The sequence below is a fragment of the Balaenoptera ricei genome, chromosome 19 (genome assembly GCF_028023285.1).
Source record: "Balaenoptera ricei isolate mBalRic1 chromosome 19, mBalRic1.hap2, whole genome shotgun sequence".
In the NCBI taxonomy this organism is placed as follows: domain Eukaryota; kingdom Metazoa; phylum Chordata; class Mammalia; order Artiodactyla; family Balaenopteridae; genus Balaenoptera; species Balaenoptera ricei.
In genome coordinates, this window is record NC_082657.1 from 14632385 (window position 1) to 14653396 (window position 21012).

At 47.5% G+C, this 21012-nt stretch overlaps 1 protein-coding gene and 1 non-coding gene across 5 annotated transcripts in view; one reads left to right on the forward strand and one right to left on the reverse strand.

Annotated features, from left to right (window-relative positions):
- Positions 1-21012, reverse strand: part of SIPA1L3 (signal induced proliferation associated 1 like 3) — a 238270-nt gene that overhangs the window by 155318 nt on the left and 61940 nt on the right. The window lies entirely within an intron of this gene.
- Positions 9708-9780, forward strand: TRNAG-GCC (transfer RNA glycine (anticodon GCC)). Its single transcript has one exon. It is a non-coding gene; the product is annotated as a tRNA-Gly (tRNA).

Genomic DNA, 21012 nt, shown 5'->3' on the forward strand with positions numbered 1-21012 from the left:
TTAAAATTCTTCAACACCTCTAGGACCTCGTCCCTTTCTACTTTATTCCTCACCCAAATGCTCCCATCACACTGGCCTTTTTTGCCTTCTAAGCTTATTCCTACCCCAGGGCCTTTGCACATTTTGCCCTAGCTATTCTCCAGATCTGCCAGTCAGGTCCCCCTGTGACTGTAGACGGTAACGAGTAGACATGAAAGCTAACTACGTGCAACGACATGGACATCTCACAGATGTAATGTTGAACAGAAAGGCCAGACACAAAGGAGCATCTACATAAAGTATGACTGCATTTACGCAAAGTTCAAAGTGGTTTTGCTTGGAAGGTAGGAGTGACTCGGAGAGAGTAGGAAAGGGACTTCCGGGGCCTGGAAATATTGCTTTTAGAGCTGGTTACATGAGTGTGTCGTTTGTTAAAGTTCTTCTAGCTACATACACTTTTAATATGTGCCCTTGTCTTTTTCTGGATGTATATTACAGTTTAATAAAAAGTTTAAAGAATTAAAACATTTTGGCAGCCCACAATCTTTCCTATGATTTGGGAATTTCCCACCTGTGATCCTTTGTAGGAGGCCGGGCCTGCCTCTCAAGGTAAAATATTATGAAGGCTGGGAACTGACTCTTACTGCCTTCCTTGCAGCCAGGCCATGGGCGCAGGATCTGGGCTCTCCTCAGCAGATGCACCCTTCCTCCACGGCTTAAATTTGCCTGCAGAACCAGGACTTAAGTCACCTTGGTGTCTGGAACCCAGAGCTGCAGCCTGGCACATGGGAGGGTCTCACTGAGGCTTGATGAGCAAAACCAACCCCCCTTCCCCCCCACCCCCAGGACCATAATGACAGGATCCAACCATTCATTCTTTCAAGAAATGTTTACTGAGTGTCTATTCGGTGCCAGGCACTGTGCTAGGCACCAGGGATTCAGGTGAACAGGACACTGGAGCTGATAATTCTAGTAGGGAAGCTGAACAATAAACAAAATAACTAAAAGATATAACATGTTAGGTAAGTGCTATAGAGAAAAACAGAGAAGGGAGATAGGGACCTCCCTGAGAAGACAATGTATGAACAAAGGTTTGAAGGATGTAAGGGAGTGAACCACGTGGGTATGAGAGAAGAGCCTTCCTAGTAGCAGGAAGAGCCAGTGCAAGGGTCCTGGGGCAGGCACATACCCTGGTGCCATGTAAGGAGCAGAGCAAGTGAGGAGAGGAGTGGGAGGTAATGGGGGCAGATCGCGTGGGGTCTGGTTGGGGATGGTGAGGACTTTGGCTTTTACTCTGGGTAACAGGGAGCCACGGAGGGTTCCCAGGAGAGGAGGGACAGATCTGATTGGGTGGTAACAGGGTTCCTCTGGATGCTATCTAACCCTCTCCCCTGCCCAACATGGAAACTAATCTCGAAGAGAAACAGAAGTTTGGTCATTTGTGTGGCAAATGTCTATGAGAAATAAACAAGCAGAAGGCTCTCCACCCACTTCCTCCAGCCCGTCAAGGCCTCATGCTGGCCAGCAGGGCTTTGCAACATGATTAACAATCCATATCACGTTGTAGGAAATCAGACCCTCTTCCACTGGCCACTGGGAGAATCCCAAAAGCAGATGGGGAAGCAGTAGGCCACGTGGCTGTGAGAATGCCTTCATGGTGGTCAGCTAGAGCCAGAATCAAATCCCAGCTCTGGCTCTTAGCAGCTGGGTGACCCATTACTCATTACTAGACCTTTCTGAGTCCAAGTTTGCTTATCAGTAAAGGGGGGGGGAGGGTAATTTCCACCCCTGAACAGGCCCGTTGGGAGGGTTAAATGAGGTAACAGGGATCAAGGGACTGGAAAAATGCCTGGCACAGAGGGAGACCTAAAAGATGTCAGCAAAACTGTTATAACTGAAACACTGAAGAAATAATAAGTCTGACGACATCCCTTGGCCAAACTAGACTCTGATAATATCGAGCATAGGGCTGAAGTGAAGGGTCCTCCAGAGGAGAGAGGCCATCACGTCGGAAGTTTCTCTCTCCCTCTACCTATTCTCCGTGGCATCACTGCCTGGAACAAGCATCATGCAAGCCAGAGAGGAGAGACGGGCCCCAAAGAGCTGGGGAAGTGGGCATCAAATGAGAAGAGTATAGGCACGTTTTTCAGTGCTTCACAGGCAGTGTCCCCCTGCCCCCCTGAAGAGACCCCGGCCTGCATCCGTGTCTCTCAAGGTGACTCTGAAAAGGAAATGTAAGTAAAGGGAGAATTTTAGCCACATAAAAGGCAGTCTAGGGCAACTTCTTGCCTCTTCCCCCAGTCAGAAGAGCAGTGGGCCCTCAGCTTGTTCCATGCAGGGAGGGCAAGGCCTCTGGGGGCCTCAGGTCCACATCTAACATGGGGATAATTTTCACTATAGGCTCGTTCACATTCATTCAGCACATACTTATTAAGCAACTACTATGGGCCAGACACTGCTCTAAATGCTGAGATATAGCAAGGAATGAAACCATGATCGCTGCCCTCAGAGCTGAGGAGGATGGCGCAGAAAGCAAACAAACGTATAACAGCAGAAGGTGACAAGTGCTGTGAAGGAAAATAAAGCAGGGACCGTTTTAGACGGGGTGCTCAGGAAGGCCTCTCTGCGGTAGGGTCTCAGCCATTCAAGTGGAGACCTGAATAAAGTAGTGAAATTATATATACACACATACCCATACATACACATAATTTTGGATATGGCTGTCTGTCTGTATGTATAATATACACACATGCATAGAGCCAAGAACACAGCCCCTGATACGGAAACCTAAGGTGTCTAGTTTGATAGTGATGCGTGCTCTAGGGCTGCCTGGGATTGGAATCTTCATAAAACCTACACTCTTCCCCCAGGTTCCAATATGCCTTTCCCAACTGAGGACTACTTGTAAAAGGTGTTCCTTTTCCTTCCCTTTTTCACACTTGGCGGTGAACCACAGACACAGAAGGCGCTCCCGATCAGGACCCCACCCCCTGCAAAGCTGCACAGTGCTCCACTGTACAGACGAACCTCACCGATGAATCCAGTCCCCTCGTAGTGCTGGACATGTAGGACAGTTCCCAGCTTCTGCTCTGCCAAACGGTGCTGCAAGGAACCAGCCTGGACACACATCACGTCTCACACTCAGGAATGTCTGTAGGCAAGAATTCCTCAAAGTGGGAGCGCTGGGGCAAAGGGAGGGTTGTGCAAAGGTCATGGTGACATTGCCCAAGTCCCTCCAAAGTGAGGGTCCTGCTTCCACCCCCCGGCACTGGACAAGCCTGCCTGCTTCCCCACACCACTGCCAGCGGCTCACCTGCTGCTCCTGCCCTTCGGAGAAGTGAAAACTATTATCTCAGCATGACTTTAATTGGCATTTCTCTTATTATATACCATGTTGAATATATACAGAATACACACATAGAATGTATAGAAATACATATTGTGGTATTGTGATTTATAGTAAGAAATAGAGGTGGTCTTTGTTTCTGGCACAGAGTTCCTAAAACCCTGGTAATTTCCTAAGTGATAAGAGCAAAGGGAATCTTTTGTTTTGCATTATTTGATCTTTTGTCCTAAATTCCTAAAATAGCTTCAGAGTGATAAAGGTGAAAGGAGTGTCCTGTTAATTCAGAAAAGCCCCTTCCAACCACACCAGAGTTCGTTAAGGGGTTGATTAATGGAAAGGCCCCTAGGGTAACCTAAGGATGGGGGCGTGCGGGGTGGTACCTGGCTGCCAGGAGGACCAACCTGGGTTAGTGGGTTGGCACTTTCAGCCCCATCCCTTGACCTGTGAGGACAGGACAGGGACTGGAGATTGAGTTCAATTGCCATAATCAATCATGTCTCTGTAATGAAGCCTGAAGAAAAAACCCGAAAGGATGTGGTTGGGAGAGCTTCCGGGCTGGCAGACCCATGGAGGTGCAGGGAGAGTGGCACCCTGAGAGGGCCCCGAAGCTCCACGCCCCTTCCCATAACTCGCCCTGTGCATCTTCTCCTGGCTGTTCCTGAATTACGTCCTTTTTAACAAACCCGCAATCTAGTAAGTGAATGTTTTCCTGAGTTCTGTGGCTAGCCGCTGAAGCAAATTAACTGAACCCAAAGGAGGGGGTTGTGGGAACCTCCGATGTACATGTGGTGGGTCAGAAGCACAGGTGGGGAGATTGGGGGTGGGGGGACACCTTGTAGGGCTGAGCCCTTAGCCTGTGGGGTCTGATGCTATAGAGAGTGTCAGAATCGAGTTAGTTGCTTGATGTGGAAACCCCACCCCTTTGGTGTCAGAAACGAAGTAGTGCTGCAATAGTGTGTGAGTCAAGGACACACACAGAAGTGTGTCTTTCCCTTATACATATACACAGCAAGCTGGTGTGTGACTTGATCCCACCAAAAATGGCTGATGGGTAAACGATGGGCTCTTACCACCTCCTACCTGTATGGCCTTGGTCAAATGACTAGAGCTCTCTAGGACTCTGTCACCATCAGTGCAGGGAGACAGGATAGCGGGTACACGGTCTGGGCTAGCATCCCAGCTTTGCCGCTTCCTAGCTGAGTGATGCGGGCAAGGTCACTGTGCACCATTTCCTCAGCTGTGAAGTCGGGATGATGGCAATACTGGCCTCAGGGTGCTGTTGTCAGGATTCAATGAGATGACACAGGTAAGGGACTCGGGACAATGGTTGACATGGTTCAATCAATGACTATCATCATCATTATATTCTGTTAAATGGGAGTAATCATTTAAAGGTTTTGTAGGTAAAAGAGCTTAGTACAGTGCCTATTAGGAAGCAGCCACTCAAAAGCCAGCAACTGTTAATTATGTTACTATTATCGCCTCATTCATTCCCTCAGCAAAACTTAGTAAGGCATATCCTTGATGGAAAGGGTTACACCTTTAACCAAACAGATTTGATCCCTGCCTTTATGGAGCTGACATCACTGAGAGGATGAAAGGCCCTGAGTATGCAAGCTGAGTAGTTCAGGGCAGAAGAGTGGGGTGTGCGGTCAGGGCAGGCCCCTTGCAGAGATGTCTCAGGGGAGATCTGAAAGAGGAGTGGCACGGGTAGGCCAGAATGGGGGTGGGGTGTGGGGAGCAAGACAGGGGAGAAGAGGAAGCACTCCAGGGAGAGGGAACAAATGCCACGCGTTGAAGGAACCCAAAGCATGGCCAGGTGGCTGGAGGGCAGAGTGTGGAGTGAGCTGCAGGGTGAGGCCGGGGGCCGGCAGCCAGCAGGGGCCATAGCACGCTCGGCCTGCTGAGCTATGCTGAAGAGTTGGCCTTTCCGCAGGGAACTGCTCTGGGAATGTGGAAAACACAAGGGACACCCCTCATCCTCCAGCAGCTTGGGAATAAAATGAGGTTTTAGTGTCACTACAGTCAGGAAGTGCAGCCCAACTGGTATCCTCAGGGGTCCTGCTTAAATGACTCCCAGCTCAGAGGTCCTGGGAAAAGGATACAGTAGGTAGGGGGAAGGGGGGAGGGGGGGCGGGGTTGGACAGAGGGAACAATGACCCCAACCCTGCCTACAGCTGATTGGCCCAGAAAGAGCACCTGACCTCAACTGGCCTGTCTCAAGAACCCCTTCCCTGGCCCTGGTTAATGAGTCCAAAGGGAGACAGTTTCCTTTCCTTGGGTTGTTTTGGGCTCTTTGAGCCTGTACTGCAAGGTGTACAGCTTAGTCTGTGGATGGTCGTCACCCAGCAGAGGGAAAGGCAGAAAGAGAGACTATGGATATGAAAGAATGAATAAAGCAGACAAGGAGTCGGGGCAGTAACAAGGAAGAGAATCCTGCTCGTGGCATTTGTGTTCTGGTTCCAATCCACAGGTTGTTTGCTTCCCAGCACCCATTCCACCCTTCCCCATGAGTGGTTTTGGGTGGGCGCAACCAGCCTGGTACTACGCCCCACCCCTTTGCCACAGGGATTGGTTCAGGGAGGGTCACACGACCTGTGCTATTCCAACTAGATAGGAGCTCTGAAGCTTTGCACTATGGCTGCAGGACAAGACACCCTCTCTATCTCTCAGGCCAAGGATGAGAAGACAAAAGCCTGGACCAGTGCTGGCAGCCAGTCTGCTACTTCCAAGGGAGCCAGGTTTGAGGATGACGTGGAAGCAGAGGGAAGAATGGAAGGACAGAAAGAAAGTGGGTCGCTAGTGATGGCCTTGCCAAAGCTTGCCCCACCTCTGGGCTTTCTGGTTGCGAGTCAATCCTTTCCCCTAGGGTTTATGCCCATTTGAGATGGTATTTCTGTTACTTGTAACCAAGTAACTGGTACGCAGTCCTTCCTGAGGTCTTGCTTTGGTTCTCTGGGCCATCCCAGCACCCTCTAGTTAAATCCTCCTGTTTTGCCTAAGCTGCTAAAATGGCAGGCCTTAAGGAGCTCTAAGAGAGCAATATAGCAATTTGGCCAACAACATAACTTGTTTCCTGCCACAGTTTACCCAGCTGTAAAATGGGGATAATAATAAAATACACTTCATTGGGTTAAGAGGATTACAAATGATTTAAAGAATACCTAGCACATTGTAAATTCTCAACAAGTTAGCAATGATTACTCTAAAGCATTGAAGGGTAGCTGAAAGGTCTCAAGCCCAGAAAGCAATTAGCTACAGCCCTCCCCCATCTTGTTTGCTATTCCTTTGTTTAGGTCATCAAGTCCTTTATTCACAAACAGTCCCAAAGAACAAACAGCCAGCCCAGTTTCTGTCAGGAGGGTGGCAAATCTAGCCTCAGTGGGGGATCTGAATGAAAGAGATTTGACTCAACTTCTCCTGTAGCTGGTGGCGGAGGAAGCCCTCGTGAGCTCATTTCTCCGTCAAATACAAGCTGGGGTCTAAAGTTTCAAAACACAGGCTGGAACATGCTGGCACAGTCCCACGAGGGGACAAAGGAAAGAGCCCGGATGCAAGTGAAACCACGACATGGCAGGTTCCACAACTAACTCGGGAGGAGGCTGCTGGCTGGCTGCCAGCCACATCCGTTGTCCGCACGGCTATGAGGCAGCAGGAAGACTGGACCCTGCCACGTCTGTATCTACAGCTGGGAACTGGCATGGGCACAGGAAAGTCGGAAATAAACTCAGTCAGGAAGTGAGAACTGGAAGATGCTTCCATAGCAACGCCCATCTGGAGATCCCTGCCCACAGCTGGAAACATTCGGAAGCGAGCTTATCTAGAGATGTACACCAAGTTCATTTTTTCCATTTGCACCCGGATTATGTTACTTAAACTTTACTTCCTTGGAGAGCCTCTGGGAAACCGCTGTTCTATGGCTCAAAAAGTCTTATCCTTCTTCTGAATGTTCAGAACCTGGGGCTTAGCAGTGTGGCCAAGTGTTTCTTGCGTCCTCCCGCTCTGTGATGGGGCAGACTGTGTCTGCCTTGCTCACTGGTACCTAGTCTTCAACTAATGTTCACTGAATAAATAAATCAACTGCTTTGTTCCCAATTTTATAGCTATTCATAACTTCAGCTAACATGCAAGCACCTGTATCCACAGGGTAGTGAGCTGAGATGCGCGACACCTCATGCATGAGGTATTTACTACTGTCAGGCCTGTTTAAAAGATGAGCCTTCTCCTCAAGGTCAGAGCCACAAAAAAACTGGAGTTCTTTAATCTCAAGAGAAGGATGGGAGAGAGCGTGAATACCTACAGCAAGGCTGGGCAGGTGGAGGGATGGATGTTGAGGAACTGGCTTTGATATCAAGAATTTCCTGAGTAGAAATTTTCTAGGGCCGGAGAACATCTCGTCAAGGAAGGCTGGAACACAAGCTTCTCAAACATTAAACAGGCAGCTCCATTCTGGGAGAATTCCACCCAACTTCCCCAAAAGCCACAGCTCACATGATTCCTTACCTTTTTAAATATTCTTCTTGCTTATGAAAGTGGTATATGCTTATATATACATATAAAAAACCTGGAAAATAAATGTGCAAAGAAGACTATAAAGTTACGCATAATCTCCCCACCAAAGAACGACCACTGTAAAGACGTTAGCTCATTTCCTTCTGGTTTTTTTTTTCTGGTGTGTGTGGTACGTGTATAGAGAAGTGAAGAGATTTTTCCCCTTTAAGTCTTTCACCTGTTCTTTTCTAGATTTTAAACATCAAATGAAAAATATTTTTAAATGGCGAAATTAAGTCTATTTCCCCAAACTACAGACTTGGGATGGAAGAACGCTCCCCTCTTCTGATCCTCCAACTTCTGTTTCCATCTGAACCACTATTACAGACCAGTGGTTCTCAATCCTAACTCTGCATGACCATAACAGTAGGATACAATAATCGCCACCACCACTATTAACTGAGCAACTACTTTAGAAGACGCCATTTTAAACATTTTACAGAGTATTTAATTTAATCTTTACAATCCTATAAGGCAGGTACTATTATCATTTTATAGATGAGGAAACTGAGGCAGAGAGGTTAAGCAACTTTCCCAAGGTCACATGGCCGTTAAGTGGTGGTGCTGGGATTTGAACCCAGGCCATCTGGCCCCAGGTGCCCTCTTTCCCCTGGTCCAACTGCTCAAGGACCTGGCAACAATGACACCGACTATGAGCTTCAGGGCAAGGTTCCCAACGTCCCTATTGCCAAGTTTGTCATCATGATTATTCATACTTCTCTCCAGACTCATTTTGTTTCCTAAAGGAAATGAGAAATTGCTGAAATTCAGCAGAAGTGAGACAGCCGGAAGCTACAGCTGACCACATGTACACGTGGGTCTCTGCCGAGCTGCCTAAGAAACATTCTTAAATGATGACCTTTCTGGAGGGGACCAGGGGTCAGTTACTGGGTGGATCACGCTCCACTGACTGAGACCCCACCCAGTGCCAGATGGGTTGTGAAAGCCCCACCCTAACTTCACCTCACAGTGGGATAGAGAACAGCCCGGAAAACTCACCGACTACCACCTATTTACATGTGAATCTGGAGAAAGGGCTGGGGACCACAGCTATTTGACAGGGATGGGCAAGGACTGCTCTTGCATGTTCAGAGGCTTAGTAGGGCTACAGTCAATATTTAGTCACTGTGGAGGATCAGCCAGTTATGATTTTGCCATCACCACATAGATCTTTGGAGAAAAGCAGCTCCTGACTCCCTCTACCCCACGGCAAAACCAGACCCACAACCAAGAGGGGTTTTCCCAGGAGGTAATCGCTAGGGAGTTTGTCTTCCCTTCAGGCTAGGAAGGGAAAACCTCCATTTCAGGAAAAGGTCCTTGAATGCCTGGTTCAGGGAAGGAGATGAGAAGTTGCGCCTTGGGGTCTGAGAGCTACTATCCTTCCAGGTGCTGAGCCAAAAGGGTCTCCCCACAAAGGGGATCCATGCAGAGAAAGGCTGGGGGAACAGAGGGCTATAAGGCTGTCATTTTTCCAACACCACCTGGGCCCCGGGGTACTTCTTAGTGCCTGTGTACAGCGGGGGCTCAGTAATGTTTCACAACTGTTCAATCTTTAGGCTTTCCCTGTGTGTGTGTGTATATAAGTATGTGTGTGTGTGTGTGTGTGTGTGTGTGTGTGTGTGTGTGTGTGTGTTGGGGGTGCTAGTTTTTTCAATTTTGTCAACATTCTAAAAAAGGAGAGAGAGAAAGGTACAATGAACTCCCAATGTACTCAAACGAAGATTCAGTAGTTATCAAAAAGTCTGCCCTATTAGCTTCATCTATTCCCTATCCATTCCTTTTCCTCCCTTTTTCTTCTGCCTGAAGTACTTTAAAGTAAACCCTAGGAACTTCCCTGGTGGTCCAGTGGTTAAGACTCCTCACTGCCAATGCAGGGGGCCTGGGTTCCATCCCCAGTCGGGGAACTAGACCCCGCATGCATGCCACAACTAAAAGCCCACATGCCGCAACTAAAAGATCCCACATGCTGCAACAAAGATCTCGCACGCGGCAATGAAGATTCCGTGTGTCGCAGCTAAACAAATAAACAAACAAATAAATAAATAAATATTTTTTAAAAAAAGTAAATCCTAGACATTATGTCATCTCACCTTTACATGTTTCAGTTTGCAGGTCTGAAATATACAGACACGTTCTTATGTGTCCACAATATTAAGCTGGTTTCTTTACTGACCAAAATAACGATGAATTTTTTCCTAGAAGGTAAGACCTAGTGTTGACTAAGGAGTAGGGAAATGGGTCATCTCAGCTTCTGTGATGGAGTAATGCCTCTCTGCAGGACCTCTTGGCAATACGGATCCAAAAAGGTTTAACAACCTGCATGTATCTTCTGACTCAGCTCTTCTATTCATGTACTCATCAAAAAAAATATTTACTGGGACTTCCCTGGCAGTCCAGTGGTTAAGACTCTGTGCTTCCACTGCAGGGGGCACAGGTTCGATCCCTGGCTGGGGAACTAAGATCCCACATGCCGCGCAGTGCGGCCAAACCAAAAGACCAAAAAAAAAAAAAAAAAAAAAAAATTACTGATGTCTACCATGTGCCTGGCAGTGTCCTAAGCATTTTTCTCCCTGGTACAAATGTGGAAACTGAGGCACAGAGAGGCAAAGTCATTTGCTCAGGGTTACACAGTCCTTACGTGCCAGAGCTGATAGTCGTATGCGAGCAATCAAGGTTTAAATGACAACACTGGGTCCTGGCAAGGTAGCATTCAGGGCCTTCCACCTGAGAGGCCATTGCTCTAGGTTCCACAGAGCACTTCCTACCTGCACTGGTGAACACTCTCTATGTGGAATCTACCCCAGACCCTACGTATGAGGTAGGGATAATTATATTAGCCCCATTTTTCAGATGAGGAAACTGAGTACAGAGGCTGAAGGTCACACTCCTCTATCCTGGCAAGGCTGTGGTTCACTGTGCTCATCCTTCAACCCTGCTTTAGACACCACCTTCAGAGACGGGCACATGAACTACTGCTATAAACTGCATGTTTTGTGTTTCCCCCCAAATTCATATGTTGAAACCTAATCTCCAATGTGATGGTATTAAGAGGTGGGGCCGTTGGGAAGTAATTAGGCCTTGAGGGCACAGCCCTCATGAATGGGATTAGCATCCTTATAAAGGAGGAACCAGGGAGTTCGCTTGCCCCTTCTTCCATGTGAGGACATGCCAAAAAGACGGTCATCTGTGAACCAGGAGGTGGATCCTCACCAGACACCGAATCTGCGGCGCCTTGACCTTGGACTTCGCAGGCTCTAGAATTGTGAAAAAAGAAATTTCTGTTGTTTGTAAGTTACCTAGTCTATGGTATTTTTGTTAGAGCCGATTTAAAGAACCTGTGGACAAGAAAGCCTCTTTTCACTGGGTTGATAAAGCAGGAGAATTTGCACCTGAACCCAGCCAGTCTGTACAGTGAAGCCAAGCAGAGCAAGGAAAAGCAACAGAGCCCCCTTATCCGGCTAGGTCTGAATCTCCGCCCTCCAGACTTCCCAGTGACATAAGACAAATTCATCTTACAATCAAAAGAGCCTTGATTAACCCACCCAGCATGCACTGTCCCATCCCCCCACTTTTGTTTATGCTGTAGCCTCTGCCTGGGGCCCACCCTCCTCATGCCATTATCCCTGTGCACCTGGCAGAACCCCAACGCACCTTTCAAAGGCCAGCCCAATCACTGGCCATGATTCTCTACACACTCTTCTCTCTTCTCTACAGCTCGCTCTCCCTGACCATACCCAAGCAGAATTTCTCTTTCCTCTGAGTTCTCCCAGCACCTGGGGTTCACCACTCAACACCCTGCATTACGACCATCTGGGTGTCCCCTGCTGGGAAGGCAGTACCATACAGAGGTTAAGACCGCAGGCTCCACAGAAGGAAAGACGTGGGTTCAAATCCTGCTCTGCCACCACAAGCTCTATGAGATCCCGGGCAAGCAAGTCATCTTCTCACCTCTCCGATCCTTGATTTTTCTCATCCTCCGAGGGGGTAGTAAGAGAACGCGCCTGCAGCAGACACTTGGTGGTATAGCTTATGGCCATTCCCAACCCCCACTTCTCCTGCTGCCTCCCACTGTACGGGCATCCACTCTCCCAGCCTCCCTTGCAGCTAGGGGCAGCCGGTGACTCCTTTACAACCAATGAGAGACAGAGACGTCTGCCGGGGGTAGGGGTGTCTATGGGCACATATTCCCTTTAGAAAGGAAAGGCACAGGAAGAGAAAGCCTTTCCCCCTGCCTCTTCTCCCCGCTTGGGACACTGTGTATAAGGATGTGATCACAGGGCTGGGGTGGCCATCCCATGACCATGCAACATCAGGATGAAACACTTGTACACAAAGGGCTGTGAAACAGAAGGAGAGAAAGCACCCAGTTCTCGGAGGTGTCACTGAACCTCTGTACCCACTGTGGAGACAACCACACTTTGCAATGAGAGAATCACTCGTCTCTACCGCTCAGCCAAGATTCACCAGGCATCTTGTTTCTTGCAGCCCCATGTGTCCTCACTGACACATCACCTCACAGAGCAGGGTTTCAATGCCATCATGCATGTAAAGTGTTTAGTATGTTGTTGGCGCTCAGTCAATGTTGGTTAAAGATCATTACCATTATCACAATGAGCTGCTCGAGGCCATACCACAGCTTCCACAGCTTCCACATCCCATGGCAGAGACAGCAGGTGCCAGCTGCAGACACCTGGTACATTTCAGCACTCGCCCTGCTGCCTCTGACGGAGGGAACTACAGTCACCGGGGCTGCTGCCCTACTCTGAGGCAGCTACAACCCCTCCTTCAGTGGCATGAAAGAGCCAAGGAGAAGAGAGGCAAAGGGGGCCTAAAAGCTCAGCAGCCTCCCGAGGGAGGCTCAGGCTTTCCAAGGCTAAAAAACAAGGTTAAAACCCAGCTCAGACCCGTTTCTCCTAATGCATGTGTCCCGACTGCCAGAACCTGTACGCACTGGCACCATTTTTGCCATATCCTCAGACCACCTGTAATATGACTTACTTTGCATTTTTCTTTAACTGCACTCACTTTTATTTTGGCTTGCATACCATCATTAGCCTCACCCAAAGCAGAAACAGCCATGGAATACTGGGTTTGACGAGCTATTGAAATTCTTTTCCTGTTACACATGAAAATATAAGTACAACTATTAAAATGTGTAAGGTGTTTATTCATACCACCACCTCAAACTATCTAGTGGAATGATCTGACTTTGGGAAACCTGTCCCTATGGCAATAACACATCATTGCTAGTCAGCTCGCTCCTACCCCTTTCCTTTGCACATTCTTTCACTTACATTCTAGAAACACAAAAGCTCGAATGCTAGCTCTAAACCACCCCTCTGGAGGCTGAGATTTCTCCCAAACTCCCTCATTAGGGCTCTGTCCCCCTGGAATAGATCCATGGTTCATACTTTTCACTTACATTGTCTTCCAGGATGGGTTTATAATAATAATAATAATAGCCAATGTGCACTAAAGACTTTCCCTGCACTAGGTGCTGCTTTAAGGACTTTATATAGAAAAACTCATGACCCTCACATGGCCCCATGTAAAGCAGTATCACCCTCATTTCACAGATGAGGAAACTGAGGCTCAGAAGGGATTAAGTCACTTGCCCAAGGTCCCACAGCGTGGATGTGACACAGCCAGGGTTGAATCCAGGTGACTAACCCAGGGGCCCACCCTCCTAACCTCCTCACTACCCTGCTGCCCCCAGAACAGCCAGCGCTGACCAAGCTCTGTGCCGACTGAACACTGACATTGAGGAATTTGCCTAAAGTCATGCAGCTGGGAGCTGGAATCCAGGCTGGCCAATCCCCACGCTCACTCTCGCCCAGCATAACTGCCCACGCAGCCAGCACATAAGGGAACTGGAGTGGAACTCGGGCCTGAGGCCCTGGTGCACCTCCACTCCCCGGCTTCCTCACGTCCCCTTTTAGCTCACGTTATTCAGCCCCAAGAGGCCAACTCTCCTCTCAGAGGAGGAAAAGAGTCCCTGACACAACCAGACAGAGCCTCATGTCACTGTCTCTTGTGCCTAAACGGAAGCTGGCTGACCAAAGTGGAGTTTTCTAAAACCGGCACATTCATAACATTATTCTGTGCAAGGTGTTCTCCTCACCTGGTCACTAGGCCTCAGGCCCATTCTTTTTTTTTTTTTTTTTTAATAAATTTATTTATATTTATTTTTGGCTGTGTTGGGTCTTCGTTTCTGTGCGAGGGCTTTCTCCAGTTGCAGAGAGTGGGGGCCACTCTTCACCGCGGTGCGCGGGCCTCTCACCACCAGGGCCTCTCTCTTTGCGGAGCACAGGCTCCAGATGCGCAGGCTCAGTAGTTGTGGCTCACGGGCTTAGTCGCTCCGCGGCATGTGGGATCTTCCCAGACCAGGGCTCGAACCCGTGTCCCCTGCATTGGCAGGCAGATTCTTAACCACTGCGCCACCAGGGAAGCCCAGGCCCATTCTTAATTGATAATTAAATCATGATAGCTAATGCCTGTGGGGCTATGAGCACCAGGCCCTGTGCTAACTGCCTCACAGGTTCTGGCTCACCGAATGCTCACAGCATCATCATGACGTAGGGACTAGCATTATCCTTGTTTTAGGATGAACAAATGCGGCTCCATAGAGGCTGAAGCTGCAACTAAGACCTGGCACAGCCAAATAAATAAATATTTTAAAAATAATAATAATAAAATAAAAATAAATAAAAACAAAGAGCCTGAAGTTCAGAGAAGTGAAGTCACCTGTCCAAGGTCGCACAGCTAGACCAGGATACAGGTCTACAGGATAGACCAGGACACAGGTGCCTACAGTGTGGCTCCAAAGCCATTAGCTGAAAGCCTCTGCAGCCTCACACCCAAATTCCAAACGTCCCAAATCTCCACCCTGTTTCCAGCAAGCCCCCTAAGAGAAATCGGTCTCTAATTCCAAGAAATCATGGTGGACTGTCATCTCTGCTACAGGGCATCACAGGGTCAGGGAGCCCTGGTCAGTTCCAAGGGCAGGATTCAGCTCGGCAGCTGCACACCGCCCGGGAACTGCTGCTCTGCACTGTTCCCCCTTCTCAGTAATGAGCCCCCTGAACTCAGGTGCAGGTGGGGTCCAGGAGCCGGGCTAGGGCTTTCCAGGATGACGATGATTGGCCAGTGACAATGCTCTCTCCCCAGCCCTGCCCTTAAGTTTTCTCCATGGCCTTTTTTTTTTTTTTTTTTTTTTTGTCTTCTAGATTGAGGGTTTTATTTTTTTACATTTTTTTAAATTGTAGTAAAATATATATAACATATAATTTGCAATGTAACGATCTTTAAACATACAATTCAGTGGCATCAACCACATTCACAATGTTGTACAACCATCAATGTCTAATTAATTTTTGGTAATTATTTTAGTACTATTCAGTTTGTTATTTCTACAGAGCAATTTTTGTTAAGTTTTCTATCTCTAGGAGTGGATCTGTTTCCTGTGAATTCTGAGCTTGATTGGCATAAAGTTATTCACAATATATGTTTAATCTCTGCAGCATCTATAATTGTGTTCTTTTTTGCTTTTTAATTTTCTTTAAGCCTTCTCTCTTTTTTAATGAATAATCTTGCCTGACTTTTTCCTATTAATTTTCTTTTTTTTTTTTTAATTTTTATTTTATATTGGAGTATAGTTGATTAACAATGTTGTGCTAGTTTCAGGTGTACTCCATGGCCTTTGTTCTGGGGACGTGGGAAGCTGTTTCTTCCCTGAAGGTCTGGAATTGGGACTGCTCCTTTCTGCACTGGCAGGGCCTTCCTCACATCCCCAGAGAGATCAAGCAGTGAGCAATCTTAGTCCTGTCCAACCTCCCGATATGTCCACAGGGTGCTTAAGAGCGAGGACTCTGAAACCAGATGGCCTCGGTTCAAATCCCAACTTTGCCACTTACTAGCTGTGGGACCTCAGACAAGTTACCTCCCCTCTCTGTGTCTTAGTTCCTCACCTGGAAAAAGGGGATAATGATGGTACCAATGTCATGGGTTGCTACTGTAGTTAAGAGTGGCCCAGTTAAGCACATTCACACCCACTGGGAGGGCAGAGATTTCCACCCGGCCTCTAAGACCCTGTGATTACCCACCAGCTACATATTTTTTAAAAAAGCAGACTCTCTCACAGGAGCCCACTGGCCTGCTGGTGGCAAAGGGCACAGTAGCCTAGAGTTGGGGTAGGGTTCTTAGTTCCTGCTGACCAGCTGTGAGACAGTAGTAATTATGGTCCACTTATAATTATTTGGCTTGTTTGGAGGTTTGTGTGTTTATTCTTCGTACGAATTCCGACCCCACCCAGAACTAAAGCAGCCATGACCTCTGCTGCGGGGCCTGGACATCTGTGTGCCCATCTGGCCCAGAGATTCCCAGGCATGGCTAAGCTTGAGGGCTTTAGGCCACTGGTTCGCTTCTGAGGGCAATTTCGCCACCCCTACCCCAGGGACAGTCGCATTTCTGAATATCATGGCTGGCAGTGGGGGGCTGCTACTGGCGTCTCATGGGTAGTGGCCAGGGATGCCACTAACTGTCCCACGCTGCACAGGACAGCCCCACAACAGAGAACGATCTGCCCCCAGCGGTCGACAGTGTCGAAGCTGAGAAACCCTAGGCTCTCAAACTGTAAAGGAGGTTGAATCACCAAGGGAGTCGGTGAAAATGCAGACTGGGATTCAGTGTGGGGGTCTGAGATTCTGCAGTCTGTGACGCCAGCTTCTAGACCCTTGAACCTCAAAGCTGTGGTCCAGGGAGCAGCGGCATCAATAACACCTGGGAGCGCCTCAGAAATGCAGACACTCGCCCCTCCCCAGACCTGCTGAATCAGAATCTGCATTTTAACAAGATTCCCAGGTACATTCAGTGATTGGAAATCCTGGCGGCACGTTAGGGAGCCCTGAAAAAATTCTCCCTGCTTGGGCCGCAGGCCCTTTACATGGGAGGGGGGCGGGGGAAGGCGTGGGGAAGTTTTGTTGGTTTTTTTTGGGGGGGGGGCGGGGGGTAAGGTTTTAATAGTCCAGCTCCACCCTCCCAATTCAATAACAATTCAATCTCAGGGCTGAGAAGCACAGAAGCACTGCCCTGGAGGAAGCAGTCTTTTCTCCCTGGCAGGTGGGAGCAGTCACCATGTAGAGCCACACAATCCCTGACCTCTGGTGACAAATACCCTATCAACTCTCAGCTTCCTGGCATTGAATAACCTGCCCCCCAGAAGCAGCGGTGCTTTTGGCACCCAGAGCCTGGCTGTCTGCCAGACGCCAAGCTCCTGGGCAAGAACTAGGTCTATGTGGAGAAACAGGAGTAAATCCAAGCGTCTTAACTGTTCACAAGAAACTAGAAGAAAGAGGAACTTATGTCACTGTGACTTCAAATCGGAAGGTAATGATAATAATAGCCAGCACTTCCTGTGTGCACGTTTCTAAGCATCGGAGCTATTTTCCCTGTTCTACAGATGAGAAAGCTAAGGCAAGGCACAGGTAAGTTACTTGCCCAAGGTCACACAGCTGGTAGGTGGTGAAGCCAGAGCCGAAACCCAGAGTCTAGGCTCCTCACTGCTGCTCTGGTCTCTCTCACCAAGACCTGGGGCTTTAATACCTTCCTCACCTTCAGTACAAAGAATCTCCCACATCCCCAAGAAGCAGGCTTGGTTTGGCCAGGTTGCTTCCTGGCACTTCTCCAGGGCAGCTAGCTTTCAGCTGTCCTCCTTTGCGGAAGAAAGTGGGCTTCCGGCACAGAGCACTGAGGCTTTGCTGTACATAACAGCATGGCTAGGCCACCTTTGAGACAAAAAAAAAAAATGCAAACCACATTCTTGGCTGGGAAGTCAGAGAACTCAGCTGTGGGGTGAAGGGTCTCTTCCTTGTGGCCTGAAATCCCTGGGTTAGGGCTTTGAGAACGTCTGTAAGAGTGAGGCAGGGGCCAGGCCTCTGGTCTCCCCATGCCTCCTTCTAGGTGCTGAAGTCAGCCCTCCACAGCCCTTCTCTTTAAACACTCCCAGGGATGGAAGAAAGCGCAGGCTTCAGGGAGCAAACTCAGGGCCTACAAATCCCTCCCACACATTCTCACCCTTGTTCACCTAACTGAAGCCAGGACAGCCTCCTTTCTTTTCCTACAACTTGCCAAGCTCATTCCCACCTCAGGGCCTTTGCATTTGCTGTTCTCTCTGCAGGCACCTTCTTTCTTCACCTCTTGCATGGCTGGCACCTTTTTATCCTTCAAGTCTCAGATCAAATGACATCTTCCTGACCCCACTCACCAAGGTAGCCCTCCTACCACCGCTCACATCTCAGTATCCTTCTTTAGTTTAGTTTAGCACTACCAATCACCTCTGATATACACTGTTTATTTCTAGTCTGTCTCCCCCACTGGACCTTGCACTCCAGGAGAGCAGGGACTGGGTCTGTCTTGTCCACTGTGTACTTGGGGCTTACAACCTTACAACAGTGCTTGGTGCAGAGTAGAAGGCATATGTATGTATGTGTGTGTGTGTGTGTGTGTGTGTGTGTGTGTGTGTATATATATATATATATATATATATATATATATTTGTTGAATGAATACATGAATCTTTATTTCTATTCAGGTTAATGAAATAAATAACTATTATCTTCTTGAGGGTTCACCAAGACCACGATGCTCTGGTTTGCTACAGAGTGGCCTGCATAGGAGATATTTGTGGAATAGCAGACCAGCCATATTCCACAGCAATTTAAAGCACGATAGTAACAATTACAATTATAATAACAGTATTGCGGCTAACATTTAATGTGCACTTACTATGTGTCAGAAACTGTGCAAGGTGCTTTACTAGTTCAAAGTTCATTAATAGGCTTGAGATGTAGTATCTTGTTTTTCTCGTTGTTTTGCAGAGGCAGACACCGAAGTTTGGAAAGGCTATGTCACTTGCCCAAGGTCACACTTCAGCAAGGACGGAATACAGTGCAGAGCCCTTAACCACTGCCCTGCCCCATGCCACACAGGGTGTATGGCAGTGCTCCCTAAGACTGGAACGACAGGGCATCTGGGAAACTGACTCACTGTGCTCAGGAGATTGAGCCAGGCTGTGTCTTTCTCCCAACTTCTCCCACAAAGAACACAACTCCAAAAATTCCAACTCTAATCATACCTGTACTAAGCAAGCATATTGATTAGGGCTGGATTTACAATTCCACATCAGTGCCAAGCAGCCATTTTGGGCTGAAATCACTTGTTCTCAGGCTCATGGGTTGAACTTCATTTCCCCTGGAATTGAGCTTGTCTCTCTACACACTTGAAGCTAAGACTCAACTACTCTTCACAGTCAAAACTACCACATAACACCTAATAGCAGTAGATAACTCTCACACATGTGCCTGTTTTCCAGACACTTTAAAATTCCAATTTATTTAAACCTCACAACTACAGATTTGAACACCAGCCCATGGCTCCAAACTCTATTGACAATCACTACCCTCCACTGCCTATCTAACTCTGATTTGACATCTGCCCAGAAAATATTGCAAGTAAGTTCTGTTTAGCTGTTCGTTGTACCACTAGAGTCATTTATTCACTCATTCATTGACATGTTTTTAAAACCGATTACATGGTCAGGATTGGGCTAAGGGAAGTAGATGCAATGCCCCCACCCTCCAAATGTTTGGCTTAGGGGGACAAATGAGAGAAAAGTCAATTTCATTACATCATACTTAATAGTGAGAAACTCAAAACTTTGCCACTAAGATCAGGAACAAGACAAGGATGTCCCTTCTCACCACTGCTTTTCAACATTGTACTGGCAGTCTTAGCTAATGTAATAAGACAAGAAAAGGAAATTTTAAAAATATAGATTAAGAAGGAAGAAGCAAAACTGCCTTTGTTTGCAGATGACATGATCATATGTCAAAAATCCTAAAGAATTGAGGGGGGGAAAAAAAGACCTCCTGGAAGTGATTATAGTAACGTTGTAGGATATAAGGTTAATATAAAAAAGTCAATTGCTTTCCTATATACCAGCAGCGGACAAGTGGAATCTGAAATTAAAAACACAATTATCGGGACTTTCCTGGTGGTGCAGTGGTCTGCCTCCCAATGCAGGGGACACCGGTTTGATACCCAGTCCGGGAAGATCCCACATGCCGTGGAGCAACTAAGCCTGTGTGCCACAACTACTGAGCTTGTACTCTAAAGCTCAGGAGCCACAACTACTGAGCCCGCATGCCACAACTACTGAAGCCCACAGGCCTAGAGCCCATACTCCGCAACAAGAGAAACCACTGCCACGAGAAGCCCATGCACCAAAACGAAGAGTAGCCCCCGCTCACCACAACTAGAGAAAGCCCGCATGCAGCAACGAAGACCCAATGCACCAAACAAACAAACAAACAAAAAAAGCACAATTATCATTTACATTAGCACCACCCAAAATGAAATACTTAGGTAAAGATATAATAAAATACATATAAGAGCGCTATATGAGGGCTTCCCTGGTGGCACAGTGGTTAAGAATCCGCCTGCCAATGCAGGGGACACGGGTTCAAGACCTGGTCCAGGAAGATCCCACAAGCTGTGGAGCAACTAAGCCCGTGCGCCACAACTACTGAGCCTGTGCTCTAGAGCCTGTGAGCCACAACTACTGAGCCCACATGCCACAACTACTGAAGCCCATGTGCCTAGAGCCCGTGCTCTGCAACGAGAAGACACTGCAATGAGAAGCCCACGCACCGCAACGAAGAGTAGCCCCTGCTCGCCGCAACTAGAGAAAGCCCGCATGAAGCAACAAAGACCCAGCAGCCAAAAGTTAATTAATTAATTAATTAATTTTAAAAATTAAAAGTTTATTTTTAAAAAAATCAATCTAACAAAATAAGTCATCAATGAAAAGGCTTATATTATTGTGAGATAACAAATATAATTTTAAAATATTGAGCATTATGTAAAATAAGGGTTTTTTAATAAAGACTTTAGGATCATTTTGCAATATATACAAATATCAAATCACTACATTGTACACCTGAAACTAATATAATGTTATATCAACTATATACCTCAATTAAAAAACCCCAAACTTAATCTAAAAAAATGATAGGAATGAACTTATTTATAAAACAGAAATAGACTCACAGACATAGAAAACAAATTTATGGTTACCTAAG